Source organism: Gadus morhua, chromosome 20 (assembly GCF_902167405.1).
Source record: "Gadus morhua chromosome 20, gadMor3.0, whole genome shotgun sequence".
In the NCBI taxonomy this organism is placed as follows: Eukaryota; Metazoa; Chordata; class Actinopteri; order Gadiformes; family Gadidae; genus Gadus; species Gadus morhua.
This window is the reverse complement of record NC_044067.1, coordinates 22,283,489-22,294,464: the sequence shown is the minus strand read 5'-3', so window position 1 is coordinate 22,294,464 and position 10,976 is coordinate 22,283,489. Positions and strand designations below refer to the sequence as shown.

Here is a 10,976-nt window from a genome sequence, read left to right as displayed (position 1 = left end):
GCGGGTCAGGAGGGTAGAGGGGTGCTCTCCATGGTGCTGACTCGGGACTTAGATAAGGCCGTCGGACAGGGACTTAAACAGAACAATAGATAACTAACATGTCTTTGAAACGAACAAAGGCCTGGACGATATGGTGGCGTATGTTGGCGACATCTTTATGTCATATGTATCCCTATCGTCGCCCGGGACATAATCCAAATATATAGCCCGCCTTTTGTATTCGACTCCTCTCTTCATCCCCCTCCTCTCTCCATCCCCCTCCCCTCTTCACCCCTGCCCCTCTCTCCATCCCCCTCCTACTCTCTCCATCTCCCCCTCTCTCCCCCTCCATCCCCCTCCTCCGCAGACAATAATAACATTTGGCCACGAGTCACCGAGCCCATTCTTCCTGGGTATCACGTGCAACCCCCCCTCTTGCTGTGCAGGAATGGTTTAGCCCGTTACCGAGCAGGCAGCGAGGGAGCAGAGGAGTGGAGAGGGGGGGAGAGAACCACACAAAGAAAGCGAGCGGTCCTGAGGAGGACGTGAGCGGTGGTCCGACCGTAGAGACACACACATGGAAGAATAAAAGATCCTGGAGAGCAGACATCGTGTGTGTGTGTGCGTGTGTGTGTGTGTGTGGGTGGGCGTGTGTGTGTGTGTGTGTGTGTGTGTGTGTTGTGTGTTGACTGAAGCCGGAACACGGGGAGCTGAGCGGACGGAGCCGAGGGGAGCGATCAAGTGATTCGCACTGGGTTTGGTTCACACTGAGGACTTTCATCAGGTCGCTCTCGGTTCGGGAGCGATGGACCGGGAAGGTTCCTCCTCACAGCGTGGAGGAGGTGAATAACAATCTGCTCAAAACGGATGTATTCTGAGAGCGAGACAACCGAGAAACCACTAAAACGTCCATGATAAGTTTGGGAGGTGAGTAACGGTTACGTTCAGAGTTTTCTTTGTTCGCAGCCAACCACTGGTCAGGAGCTTTAGGTTCCCTCCAGCCGTAAGGCAGCCTCAGCATCAACACACAGACAGATCTGCCAGTTGAAACACTCAGACCAATGTATGCCTGTTTTTTTTGTTTAAAATCTCCGCTTTTGGGGAGTGCAGTGAGATCGGTTAGGTCTCACACCACAACCCAATGTTGTTCAAACGGACGATGCGCTCTCGTCGCGTCACACAATAAGAAGCATTCAAATGCGCAAGTGTCCATGTTTCATGTAGCCTGGCCTATTGTCCTGATGGGAGACTGAATAGTTCCGAGTGAGAGAAAGCTTTACGTGTGATGTGTGCATGCACGACAGCGTGTAAACACAGAAGAACCCAATGGTTTGCTCCATCTCTAAATGGAAGTCACGTGGGCGTTTGTAGGCAGAAACGGAGCATAGTGTTTTGCACATTGTTTCTCTCCCACTCTCTCTTTTTCCTTCTCTTTCTATCTAACTATCTATCTCTCTATCGCTATTGTTATAAACACATAGGCCTACATCATTAAGCAAAACGAATCAACTGATTTAGGATTCACAAGAGCGACAAGGCATTCCCCTCATTTCTCTCCCTCTCTCTGCGTTGGCGTCCAGATTTCATTTCTGTGAAAGCAAGTTGAGCGTCTCTAGCCTATAATTAGTCATTTGTCAGAGCTCTCAGACAATGAATGGAAGCAAGCTTGTTCATCATTTGGCTGTACTCATTTAGTTGAAACGCTTTGTTGTAAATGCTCGCCACAGCATCCTAAGAGACGATCTGTGGTTAAGATGCCTGTTTTCTGTGAGACAGTTCACTTGCTATTCTAGAGACGTGGACTGCATAGTGTTTATTTTCGGGGGAGTAAGGTGTGAAATCATCGAGGAGCAGAGCGGGGGAATGTTAGAGAAAGTGTTTACAAAGCCATGCTCCTTCCTTGGTTTCTAGCGGAGATGTCATGGACATGTCTCGTTTTCTCCTCATGCTGTTCAAAAACACACACCATATGCTCCATCTTTGGAAAGGGCAGGACATGGACAGTTCTGCAAACATTGGGTCATGCCAGATTTAAAGACCCTGATCCTAAAGGTGTGGGACGTGTGTGTTTGTGCCAATGTGCGTGACAGATAGTTAAGTGATTCTGCCAAGAGACACTGTAGACAAGTGGCTTTGGTTTGTTCTGCGAGCGTGTGAGTGTGTGTGTGTGTGTGTGTGTTTTTATGAGTGTGTTTGCGCGAGATTGTGTGCGCGTGGGATCTGAAGCGCTGTGTTGCTTGTTATTGCAACCAGCCCCTCGCTGTGCACAGCTAGAGTCTGTACATGGCCATATGCTAATGAGCCCCCTGTCTCGTCCCCCTCGTCGGGGGGCCCTCGACGGTCTCCAGGAGTCAGGAAGAGGACGGGGTCGGGGTCCAAAGTAGCCTTGCCCTTGAAGGGCCCCGCTCTGGTAACAGAGGGGGAATCACTCTGACCGATTGGCTCATTAAGTGTCTACTGATTGAGCCAATCAGAAACAACCTTTGACTGAACGCCGAGATTCTCTGTTATGTTTTGCGGCTTCAAGGTTGATAATAGCGGACAAAGAGAGGGAGGGAGAGACCCACAGTCCCTCCCAGCTTTCACCGTTGAGACATGAGGATAAACCACTAATGCTGTGTCCGGGAACAGCTGAAACGTTCACCAGCCCCCCTCCTACATGCCGTCTGGTCCAGACGTCCAAGACGGGACAGCACTGTCTTTGTGAAATGCCAACTTGATGGTGGCAAGGCCTGGCATTGGCCACCGCCCACTGGCTTCAGTTTGTAAAAGCGGTTCTTCCTGTCTGGAATTCGCCTGGGGAGCGCTGTTATGAGCTCTGAAACACAAGCTCAGTGATTATGTCGGCCCCCGGGGGCCAGGCGGACGGCCCTTATGCCATGAAGTCAGAGCTTGAACCCTCAAATCGGACACGGGGCCACCGCAATTCTTTTTTTTTATTTAGTTCCTCATGTGAAGGTCATCAGAAACATTGACTATAGCGGATTAGTGGAGAGGATGTGGTTCGTTAGGATGTCAAAAGATCTGGGAGACGTTTTTGTCTCACTTACTTGTTCAGGTTGTAATCATTAAAAGTATTATCATTTGAGTCAAGCTTGAAGCTAAATCGGAAAATAACTAGTGCTACCAAAAGCTGAAGTATAATTCACCCTTAGATGATTTTAAAGGATTATAACTTTTAAGTGTAATGCAAGGAAACAGGCCAGAAAGTTGAGCAGAAGTTTTGGGTCCGGAGAAAGTCACCAGTTGGAACCCGTTCTATCTAAATAGCCTCCTTGGAGGCTATTTATTTTTCAGGCCAATCCTTGGACCTCAGTTTGCCTTTAGTACCAAAAAATAAATTGTATCTGACAGGCCCTATTGGGTAGCTTGTGGAAACACACACCTGATACATATTATATACACACAAATTGGGAATTTATTCATTCATGCATACATTTACATTTAGTGGGTTTTGCTTACCCTTTTCTCCAAAGCGACTTACAACCATTCATTCACACACCAACGGTGGAGTCAACCACGCAGGGCAACAGCCAGCTCGTCAGGAGCAGCCAGGGTGAGGCGTCTCGCTCAGGGACAACTCTACGCTCTAGGAGGAGCCAGGGATCAAACTAGCATCCTTCCGGTTACCAGTTAACGTGCTCTACCTCCTGAGCTACTGTCCTACTGTCATACAACACAGCTGGCCATGTTGTATGTCAAATTGTATCTATAAACATTGAACATCATATTTAATATAATATAAATAAGTAACAATCAGGCAGTAACCCTAACCACCTGACAAGTATTTTTGTTTTGCTCTCGGGTAACAGGTGGGGTGAAAGAAACGAGCTGCATGAAAGAGACAGGTTCGGTGTGTGTGTGTGTGTGTGTGTGTGTGTGTGTGTGTGTGTGTGTGTGTGTGTGTGTGGTGTGTGTGTGTGTGTGTGTGTGTGTGTGTGTGTGTGTGTGTGTGTCTCTCTCTCGTGTGTGACCCTGGGGGTTGAAGAAAGGGAAGGAGGGAGAAAGGTAACATAAAGGTTGAGTCAAAGAGAAAACGAGTGATTGAGAAGAACGAATAGAGAGAGACATTGAGACCTAAAGAGCGAGTGGGTGAGGCATAGGGATTGAGAGAGAGAGAGAGGAGGGATTGAGAGGGAGAAGAAGGGAGAGAGAGAAAGAGACCTAGAGAGAGATAGAGAGGGAGAGGCAGAGCGATTGATAAGGATGGAGGGAGAAAGAGGAGGGATTGAGAGGGAAAAGAAGAGAGAAAGGAGGAGGGATTGAGATGTAGTGAGAATGACTGATAAAAGAAGGTGTTGAGATGGAGAAGGAGAGAAAGAGAGGAGGGGGGATGAGACGGAGAGGGAGCAAGTTAGAGATTAGGAGCGCATTGGAGAAAGTCAATCCTAATCCCAGTAATCCACTTCATTGCAGTCCATCCCACCAGCACCTAGCACGCACTGCCATGCCACTCGCACACATGCACATAAGCACCGATACCTACACCTATGTACACACAGACGCTTCTGGCGCTTTGTAGCGGTGGCTTCTGCTGGTTCTCATCGTCGGCCTGCCTCATATGCTTTGGACGGGGAGCTTTCTAATGAGCATCCTTTGCACTTCCCAACGCTTTGTGATGAACTACCCGCCATCTGAAGCTGTGATGTTGCGCTTTAGGGCGGGTGTCCATTAGAGTTAAAATGTCACCTCTAGAGCTAGACTGCATCCATCGAGTGACACTGGATGATATAACTCAGTGTGGTCTCTAGCTATTACTCAGTATACTTATGACTTCATAGCGTTGCTCTTATAGCATTAATCATCCACTGATTCATGGAGAGGTACGGTAGGACTCTTTCCGCCATTGAGCCTTGATCAACCATCATCGTTTCATCTACTACATTAACCATTGTTTTGCAACACACACACATGGTCTGGAAGGTCTTCAAACATCACTGTGTAATTGTTTTATCTTTCACTTCCTTTCAATTTGATTCCCACATTTCCAAGAACTGCTAAGAAAATCCACTCCAAGGGTGTGTGTGTCCATCAAGAATCACCTGGATGTTGACATGTCAATATATTTTAATCCTTCCTGAACATTGGTTTATGTTGGGAATGCATGAAGCTCAGGGGGACAATGCTGGTGTATGACGGGATGTTCCGGTTCTGCGGCTGACCAGAGAGCCCAGATTCAACCCCATAATGACTGTAGACAGGTCTAGGGCAGAGGGTGCCGGGATGGGCCAGTAAATGGAGAGAGAGAGGGAGAATAGATTTACGTGGCTAATGGAAATGAATACGGGCCAAGCGTCGATACTGTGTGTGTGTGTTGTGTCTGTGTGTGTGTGTGTGGTGTGTGTGTGTGTGTGTGTGTTTGTGTGTGGTGTGTGTGGTGTGTGTGTGTGTGTGTGTGTGTGTGTGTGTGTTGAATGCAAGTGTGAAATCTAACATGGGTTAACATTTGGAAACGTGGCAAACAATGCCTGGATTGATAGTTTATTGTAGGCAAGTAGCCGCTGATCCCTCCCCCACGAGCCATCCACAGTACACACACGCACCTGTACGCACCGTCACACTCACACACCAACATCTACACATAAACAAAAATGCATACAGTTTCATTGGAACTGTATGGAGCATAGGACTGACACACGCATAACGTGTGGATTACAGATTAGAGTAGGTTTATGTAGAGCAGAGGGTGTTGGGAAGAGAGAGAGAGGATGAGAGAGAGGAGAGAGAGAGAGAGAGAGAGAGAGAGAGAGAGAGAGAGAGAGAGAGAGGAGAGAGAGAGAGAGAGAGAGAGAGCGAGACGAGAGAGAGAGAGAGAGAGAGAGAGAGAAACATTGTCTTAAAACTGGAAAGAGATTCCATCAGTGGAGTCCACTAAGCACATGACACCACCAATGCACCACCGCTGGTAGAAACACAAAAACGAATTTTAGTTTAGTCATTTTTTTAGTATGCAAAATCAGCTGCGACCCTGGTCCTGACCGTCACTTTAAACACCCCCTCCTAAATCCTTCCCATTGCCCTCCTCCTTCTAAGTCTTGTGGGTTTTATAGATGGCTAGCTTTGCCTTGCCGAGAAGGAAATTTGCCAGTGTACATTTTCCTTTTCTCTCCTTACTGTACCACACTGAAAATACTAACAAATTCTGATTAAACAGAAACCCAAGTTTCCCCAACAATGTCTGCAGAAGAGAAAACAAAGGTAACATTCTGGAGCATTCAGTAAAAAATGAAAAACCGGTCTGGGGCTGGGCAGAAAGGGTAGGTTGGCATGACTTCAGGGTGAGCCTTGAGACAAAACGATTAGTGGGGATGGCCAAGTGAAGGACGCACCACTGCAAGTCCCCCACTCTTTTGGAGATGGGAGGCTTGTACAGCAACCGCCATCAGGGAGAGAGGTTGGTGGAACCTTTCCATGTTGCCGCCACTTGGTGTCTGGACGACCGGCAGCTGCTTGAAAACAGGGATTTGGCTGCATATGTGATAGAGTGACTTTCGGTCAACTGAGAAAAAACTAAATCAGTAAGACCATTAAAGGTCAGCAGGTGTCCCTTTCCTCTAGATGCACACTTAGGAGATATCCGAAGATCAGGGGAAAACCACACGTTCTTGTATTCAGCTACCACCCTGCTTGCTGCAGCACTGAGACTGGTCGGGAGTGAGACTCTAAGCCTGTCCAACTGAACTGGCCTAAGAAAACCACAATGGCTTTATTCATGCGGGAGGCAGATATGATGTTCTTTGCACCGCCAACTACTTCACACATCGCCAATAAAACATCCCTCCACCGATACCGAGGCGCCTGGCACGCACCTGCAGCCATGCCTGGGAGTGAGTTGGGGCTTGGTGGGATCACCTGGCGTGGCCATCCCACCCCCGGTGAATTGTTTGTTTGCAGCAAAACTGCTTCTGGCAATACGCGAAACTGGTCAAAATCGCCTTTTTTTAAAACAACATTACACTTGGTTTCATACAGCTACCTGTTTAGAAAAAAAAGAATCAGAATTGGCAAAAAGCCGAACTGATCACACACTGCTCTCAACACGACCAACTCCGTCAGAGAGAGAGAGAGAGAGAGAGAGAGAGAGAGAGAGAGAGAGAGAGAGAGAGAGAGAGAGAGAGAGAGAGAGAGAGAGAGAGAGAGAGAGAGAGAGAGAGAGAGAGAGAGAGAGAGAGAGAGAGAGAGATTTGTCATTTGATCAAAGCCTCTTTACCACCTCACGTTCAGGCCACTGTACAGCTTAATGAGGGATCAACACACACACAGTCACAAACATACACACCAGTGGAGGCTTCTCTTTTGAGGAGAGGGAGGAAGATCCTCCTTAACAATGTTGAGAATAAAAAATGTAGGGACCTTAGCACCCCCTATCGCTTATTGACAATTACTTCAGGGAGGACGTACCTCCCTCAGCCTCAATTGACTCCCATTCATTCCCTGAAAGTACTGGCGGCCGGTGAGTAACATGGGTTTCAATGGGAGAGAGGAGAAAAGTCCTCCTCTGAGTGGGTGTGACCTTAAGGGGTCTGATTCATGCAAAAATCTATTCGCGCTGGGCTGTTATCCAATAAGCAGGATCCTTGGCTGGTGAGCAGTGTTGCCAGATTGGGCAGATTTCCCACCCAATTGGGCTACTTTTAATCACGTTAGGCTGGAAAAATTATCATGGATAATTATCAATTATCACCAAGAGACGCAAAGCAGGTGAAATTATCTGAACGATAGCGAGATTCTACCACTTCCCAAAAACGAGATCACCAAAAGTAATGACAACGTCAGTGTTGTGAGTGCTACATAGTTTGCTAGGTACTAGCTTACATGGCTTACTGGTATCATTACTAGCAATCGACTGTATTGCTTGCCAAGGTTTGCTCTTGAAACATGGTAAATCTCCAACGTGGGCTGTTCATGGTTTCACTGATGTGAAAAATCTTGATAAGGCAACCAAACGCCACGACAAGTGTCAAGATCACGTTGGTGCTGCTATCCGACTTTCCTTGCTAGGCACCATGCTTATAGATCAGGTTGTTTGAAATAATGTTCTTGTTCTTTTACTCGTTTTTTACTCTGGCCGTTCTGTTTGGTATTGTGGAAAGGGTGTGGAAAGGGTGAATGATTCAGAGCATGATGCATTTTAAATGGCATCACTTTTGATCTTGAGTCTTTTCTTAAAACAATTGTAACTGAAAATAAACATAGCTAAATAACAACCAAAAACTTCAGTCATTGAGGCCAAAAATTTGCCAAATGATAGGCCCAGATTTTCTTATTTACTTTTACAAATCAAAAGTAGGCCTGATTTGACTAATGGGCTTTGCATCCTTCCCTTCTGCCCTTACAGTCCATTTCAAAGACATGCTGCCCACCAGCTTTCAAATTACAGTGATGTCACTGGTGACTTTGTATAAATTATATTCACGTAACTATCCCTCCCTGCTATTTTGTAGCAGAACACCAAACACCAAAACACCCCGAAACCACTTGAGCCTCACATTATTATACCACCATACACCAACATTGCAAGCAGGCCAATGGCAACCAAGCGCACAGGCCTTCCTCCCTCACTTTAAAAACCATCAGCAACCACTGATACACACACACACTTGCCGAGCGATGTAAGGAGTGCCAATCGTTTGATAAGTCAATAAGCCACTGTTTTTTTTTGAGACAGCACTTGTCATCACTGCTCGGTTATGACAGTACTGGTAGGGCTATGACATCACCATTTTGGTTGTTGTGTAAGGATTGGTGTGTGTCTGTGTATGTGCATTTTGTGTGTGTGTGTGTGTGTGTGTGTGTGTGTGTGTGTGTAGAAGTGAGAGTGCATTGGTTTGTGCCTTTACAGCATCTGCCTGACAGATAGTTAGAGTTCACCTGGGGTGCAGCAGCCTGGCGCGTGAGTGTGGAGTGATGACAGCCTTCCCCTTACCATCCATCTATCTGTCTCTCCATCTATCCATCTATCCATCTATCCATCCATCCATCCATCCACCCACCCATCCACACCCAGAAGTGCATCAATAGCGCTGGAGACAGAAGAACTAGGAGCAGCTGAATGAGAGCAACGATCTGCATCTAAATTAAGGGGTGTGTGTGTGTGTGTGTGTGTGTGTGTGTGTGTGTGTGTGTGTGTGTGTGTGTGTGTGTGTGTGTGTGTGTGTGTGTGTGTGTGTGTCAGGGGATGGATGGGAATGCAAGCAGGGGAGAGAACATTTAAAACCCCTATGGCTGTGAGTGAAACCTGGCATAAACAGGGATTGATATTAGCGACTAGGACCAGAGTGGAAAGGATTCATATTGTTCGGTCACAATTATAATCAATACTGCTAATTATGTTTTCTCTCTCTCTCTCTCTCTCTCTCTCTCTCTCTCTCTCTCTCTCTCTCTCTCTCTCTCTCTCTCTCTCCCTCTCTCCCTCTCCCTCTCCCTCCCCCCCTCTCTCTCTCCTCTTCAAGGTTATACAGCTCATGAAGTAACCACAGCTTAACTTATGGAGCCACAAATGTTAAAATTACTTATATTCCTCTCACCTCTAAGATCCATGAACGACAAGAGCATATTTGCTTTCTTGTCTCGTGACTGCATCATTTTTGTTTCAAATAAATGACACCAAAATAACCCATAGACACATTGGCCATCAGCCACTGACAGATGGACTATACAACCTCACAGTCATCTTGTGAGTAAGGACTGCCAGCGACATATCGCCAGTCATAAAACATTACACATGAGCATGCTCGCACACACGCACACAGCTACACACGAGGGATGAGTCGGTCGCGACCGAGTCGTTCACAACGAACGAATCACGAACGTGAACCACAAGAACTGGTTCCCCAAAATAAGAAGAACTGGTTCTTTGATTCTTTTTTTTTAACATAAAACAAAGATATGGTCACGTAAATAAAATATACAAATGAACAGAGCTTCGTCTCATTGATGCAATGCAGGCCCACAGATGGAGACATGGAAGTCAGACAGACAGAGGGGCAAATTAAAAACAACCACCTCGTCACTCAGCCGCAAAAGCCCTAATTTGAAGTGAGAACGGGATGCTTATGGCCCGCTGAAAAATAAAGAAAATAAAACTAAATTGTGTCCCCATTGTATAGCGACTCACTGAATCAATGTTTGCTGTGCAGGGTGAAAAGGTTAGTTAAGGCAGAAATTAGTATTAAGCCTTTTCACCTTAGTGAAAAGGCTAAGGGTGGCTGGCGTCTCCCTTAGGGATAGGGTGAGAAGCTCAGCCATCCGTGAGGAACTCGGATTAGAGCCGCTGCTCCTTTACTTAGAAAGGAGTCAGTTGAGGTGGTTCGGGCATCTGGTAAGGGTGCCCACTGGGCGCCTTCCTTGGGAGGTGTTTCAGGCACGTCCAGTGGGGAGGAGACCTCGGGGAAGACCCAGGACTAGGTGGAGAGGATTATATCTCAACACTGGCCTGGGAAACGCCTCGGGATCCCCCCGTCAGAGCTGGTCAATGTGGCCCGGGAAAGGGAAGTCTGGGGCCCCCTGCTTGAGCTGCTCCCCCCACGACCCGACCCCGGATAAGCGGATGACGATGAGGATGACGATGAGGGACCTTAGTCTGCTCGTCTGTGGTTATTGGGAAAATATCTTCTCCCTGATACCCTATCCTGACACAACCCTCTGCCTACCCTGATTCCATCATCTCCAACCTCATGCTAACCCCATAATTCCTTTACTCTCCTAAAGGCTCAGGAGATATTGAAATTTTATTATCACCATAATCATGGTTATTCGATAGACAATGAAACCCGATACAATACACTTAACACACTTGAATCACTCAACGATTCAAAGACGATGCATTATTACTACACCCTATTCGCCGACATATTATTGCAGTTTTTAGTTCCCAATTATTCACCATACTTTCAACAAAAATAATTGTTAGATTGTCAAGAATACAAGAATACATTTTCCCCTAACAGGATTTAGAAAGAACGATGAGCAGAAAATGTTCGTCATTAGACATAGTA

General features: G+C 46.8%; 1 protein-coding gene across 2 annotated transcripts in view; it reads left to right on the top strand.

Moving 5' to 3' along the window:
- The first annotated feature begins 367 nt into the window (after positions 1–367).
- The window catches only part of tmem198aa (transmembrane protein 198aa), a 57,025-nt gene continuing 46,416 nt past the window's right edge, over positions 368–10,976 (top strand). Inside the window, exon 1 of one of the 2 annotated variants that reach the window (XM_030343571.1) lies at positions 368–906. The gene's annotated coding sequence lies outside the window, so the exon portion shown is untranslated. The remainder of the gene's footprint in view (positions 907–10,976) is intronic. The other variant, XM_030343572.1, reaches the window with a different exon arrangement.